The following is a 4,631-nucleotide window of genomic DNA, read 5'->3' as shown; positions in this document are numbered from 1 at the left end:
TCTCTAAGACAGTCTCTGTGTGGAATTTGCCTTAAACTAAAGTAAATTTGGTTCTTTTACTAAAGTTCCTTGTTTTCCTTTCTCCTGTGAAAAATAGCACAGATGTTGTTGTGTGACAGAGTCCAGGTTCTCCTCTCTCTTTCTTCCATTCTTTTGTTCAAAAAAATGTACTGAGCAACTACCGTGTGCCAGGGTCTATGCTAGGCACTGAGGATGCAGCAATGAACAAAACATAGGCCCTGTCTCCACATGGAACTTACAACAGACACACAAATGGGACAGGGGAAACACAGTAAGCACGTAATAGGTAAATAATATAATTTCTGGTGGTGATAAGAGTCACAAAGAAAAATAAGAGAATAAGAGAGTAGAGAATGACAGGGTGATATTTTAGATGAGGTGGTCAGGGAAGGAGGGCCTTTCTGAGGAGATGACAGTTAGATGAGCCCTGAGGAAATGAGAGAGGGAGTCATGCCGATATCTGAGGCAAGAGGGCTCCAAGGAGAAGGAGCAGCAAGTGCAAAGGCCCCGAGGTGTGTTTGAAGAACATTAAGGAGGCCAGTGTAGTTGAAGCTGCATTAAGGAGGGGAGAATGCAGGAGATGGGGTTGGGGGTAAAGAATCTGGAATGTGCAGGGCCTTGCAGGCCACAGTTAGGCCTTCAGCATTACCCTGAGTGAATCAGGGAGCCACCGAGGAGGTGAGAGAGGTGAGTAACATGATCAAATTATTCCGTGGGTGACTTTACTGCATCTGATCACTCATCTCTCAACAAGTATTTACTGAGCATTAGTGCCAGGCCCTGCTCAGGTTGGAGACACTGCCTCACACACACACAGTTGCACCATCATGGGCCTAACCCCTGCTCTGGAGCAATAAGCAAGGAAATCCTACCACCCTGGGGTATCGACGCCAAACCAATGAGAGGGACCAGGATCTGTGGCCACCAAAGCGGGGCTCTTGGGGCAGCCTAAATGCCACACAGTTCATTTGCCCAGCATGACTTACTGCTCCTCTGTGTGATGGGACTGTCACTCCTCCCTTGCAGGATTGTTGTGTGGTCAGAGTGATATGTAGATGTGCACGCATGAAGCGTGTGACATTCACAGGGCCTGCTGCACTAGGTGCACAGTAAACACCACTTTCCTCCTTGTCCCTCTTCACATATAAGTCCCTGTGACCATGAGGGACCAGGATCACAGGGAAGGGGATTTCTTCCTTCTCTGGGTGAGTTTGCTGTCAGATTAGCCCTCCAGGCAGCCTTTCCCAACCAGCACATCACAAGAAATTGGTGCTAATTATACCAAAGTATGGGACTTGCTTGCTTCTTAGTCGATTTTATGGTGAATTAGAGCTGATTCACCACGGTCCTTATAATTAGATGCCCCTCTGACTTGCATTCCGATCCGCTTTGAGTGGGTACCGGCTGGAGTCATAGCTCGAGAAGAAGAAAGTTCCCATAACCAGCAGCCCGTTTTTACCTCACCTTGGGCTCCTGTGGGAAAGCATCGGGAGGAGAAGGCTGCCTGGCAGGGCAGTCGAGGCTCAGAGCCGCTACCACTGGTGCACCGAGTGTCTTTACTGTGCTCAACACCGTAGCTGGGTTCTTTCCCAAGGTGTGTTCCACGGAACACTGGTTCCCTGGGTTTTGGGAAACTGCCCACTCTGAGCCCCTCTCAGAGAGTCCCCATGGCCTTCAGGGTATTCGAGACTTTGATTAGTCCTGTGGCAAAAAGACTATTTTGACTTGGTTCATCCCAATGTTTTCTAAGCTTTTTGGCCATGGGGTCAGGGTGTGTGTGTGTGTGTTTAGCTGTAACACTGTCACCAAGCAGAACATGTTGTCTTGGGAATTTCAGTAGAGACAATCTCCCTGGTTCCCAGGCCAACACAAAAGCCTGAGGCTTTTCCCCAGGAGGCCAAAGGAGGTCATGGAGTTGGGGAACTTCTCAGAGGGGATGGGGTAGGAGAGGTGAAGACCTCCAGTTGGCTCTGGAGAGAAGGAAGGAGCCTCAAAAGGGGCCCCTGCCCCTGCCACATCAGGAAGAAAAACCACAGAGAAGAAAGGAGGGCGTTCAGAAATTCACAGGCCCAGACTCACAGCTCCATTTTGACTTTACTTCGTGATATTCCTTTATTGGGCTGAGAGGTGTGTGTGGGACAGAGCTGGGGGAAGACAGGCAGAGAAGGGAGAGGCAACTGAAGGGTCCCTCTGGGCTATGAGCCCCTACCCAGGCAGCCCATTCAATCCCCAGGCCTTACCCCAGGATTGAGGACCCCAGGAATGATCAGCCCCCAGATCATTCCTCTACCCACTTCTCTGCCTTTAGAAGTCCCTTTACCACTCTCACTTCAAATGCCCCTGAATTAATAAAAATAGATTATAATAATAATAGTAATGACCAACACTCATATGTACTTACTAAGTACCAAGCATTCTTCTAAGCACTTTATATGTGTTAAGAAAGTTTATCTTCATCACAACACCATCAAGAAGGTACTATCATGATCCTATTTTCCAAATGAGAAAACTGAGGCATTGAGAGGTCAAGGGACTTGTTCAAGTCATACTACTAGAAAGTAATGGAGCCTATAGTTATCCATCTGAGCCCCGAGGTGGAATGGGAGCCGCGACCTAGTTGCCATTTAATTGCTGTGTCACCTTTGCTGGGCTACCTGCCCTCTCTGGATCTTAGTCTCCCAACTGGTAAAATGGAGGGGATGGGATCTAATGTCATTGGGGTCTTCCCATCTCTCTTGAATCTCAGCTCTCCCATCAGCCTAACCTCTCAGACCCCCGCCAGACCCCATAGGCTTCCTGGGGCCCTGTCATGTCCAGGCTGGATTCTCTCTATCACCACACCAGCCCCTCCCACATCCCTGGGATGCCTGGCTGCCATTGGCCTGCAGAAGAGGTCCCTGAGCCTTGCCAGGAAGGGGCAAGAGAGGTAGAAACAGAGGTTGGGGCTGACAGCACAGTTGGAGTAGGCCAGGATGGTGCAGAGGCTGGATGCCACAAAAGCCACCGGCATGGCAGGCAGGTCACCCACAGCTGCCACATAGCCTAGCACAGAGCAGGGTCCCCACATCCACATGGAGACCACCAGCACTACAAGGATGAGCCCTGTGTTCTCCTGGTACTCCCAGATGTTCTACCCCCTGGGGCTACGGGTATGTCTCCACAGGAGCCAGCCCAGGTGGCTGAAAGAGCAGCCCAGCCCCATCATGCAAGGCAGGAAGGCCAGGGCTCCCAGCAGGGTGAAGTAGCAGGAGGTCTGAGCAGGGTTCAGGAGCAAGAGGCAAGCCTGGGCCTCCTCCTCCACGACCACTCCCTGGAACAGCCAGTTGGGTAGCGATGCAGTGAGGCCCAGGCCCCACGAGGCCCCACAGAGCAGCAGGCGGGCACCCAGGCCAGACGGGAGGGCCACGTCAGGCCAGGCCGCTGCCACATGGCACAGAACAGCCATGGCCACCATGCCATAGAAGGTGCAGAGCATGGTGGTGTTGTTGGCAGCCTGGCTGATGGTGCAGATGGTGGGGTCCAGCCACCAGTCCTGCCACAGGAAGCTCAGCAGGAGCACGGGCACCACGCCGGCCAGGAAGAGCAGGTCAGACAGCGTGATGCTCGCCATGAGGCTGTTGGTCAAGGTGAGGAGTGGGTGGGGGGCGCCCGGACCCCGGCCCACCACCAGCAGCATCGGCCCATTGGCCAGCAGCCCCACCTGGGGACGAGGCCACAGACCCCGGCAAAGACGAGTCGGGGCAGTTGCTCAGGTGTAGCTGTGAGCCCGGCGGTGGACGTGGTGTTGGCCTCCATTCTCCTGCTCTGGACACACAAGGACAGGAGAGAAACCTGCCCGAGGGCTGCCTCCCTCTTTCCCTGTTGAGCCCCCTCCTTTCACAGACCCCTGCACACAGTGGGTGCCCTTGGCATGCACCAGCCCCTTTAGACCTCACAACAACCTGATGGCATGGGCTCCATCAGTTCCCTGGGTTCAAGTCCTGACTCTGCTCCTTGGGAGTTCCATGATCTCGGGAAAGTTACCTCATGTTTCTCTACCTCAGTTTCCTCAACTGTAAGGAAACGAGGAAATAAAGGAAACAAAACAGGTGTCAACAATAACTGTCACTAAAGGATGAGATTCAGGTAATTTTCATTTTCTTCTTTTTAATTTCTGTATTTCTAAAATTTCTGCAGGGAGTACAAATTGAATCTGATAAACATTATTTACATATTTAGCATATATATTTATTATAGTATATATATTTAGTATATATATTTATTTATTGTGTATATATATGTATATATATATATTTTTTTTAACAAAACCTTGCCCTGCCTGTTAAATGAGCAAGTTTTTTTTTTATATCTTTATTGAAGTATAATTGCTTTACAAAAATGAGCAAGTTTTAATTTGAAGTTCCAGTGGGAAAATGAATGTGCAAGTGCTTTGAGAAGGTATAAAGCCCCAGCCAGTGGTTCCCAAGCATGTTTACACATTGGGATCAGTTGAGGAGTTTCAAAAATACTAATACATGGGTCACACCCCCAAAGACCCGATTTGATTGGTTTGGGCTTTGGCAGTTTTGAAAGACCAGCTTGGGAACCACTGCCCTCTGTGGTCATGCTAT

General features: G+C 50.4%; 1 pseudogene; it reads right to left on the bottom strand.

Annotated features, from left to right (window-relative positions):
• Positions 1-3,151: 3,151 nt before the first annotated feature.
• Positions 3,152-3,816, bottom strand: LOC102976580 (pyroglutamylated RF-amide peptide receptor-like; annotated as a pseudogene).
• Positions 3,817-4,631: the final 815 nt, after the last annotated feature.

The sequence above is a fragment of the Physeter macrocephalus genome, unplaced genomic scaffold (genome assembly GCF_002837175.3).
Source record: "Physeter macrocephalus isolate SW-GA unplaced genomic scaffold, ASM283717v5 random_856, whole genome shotgun sequence".
NCBI classification, from domain to species: domain Eukaryota; kingdom Metazoa; phylum Chordata; class Mammalia; order Artiodactyla; family Physeteridae; genus Physeter; species Physeter macrocephalus.
Note: the sequence above shows the minus strand (reverse complement) of the source record. Positions and strands in the feature narration are given on the sequence as shown.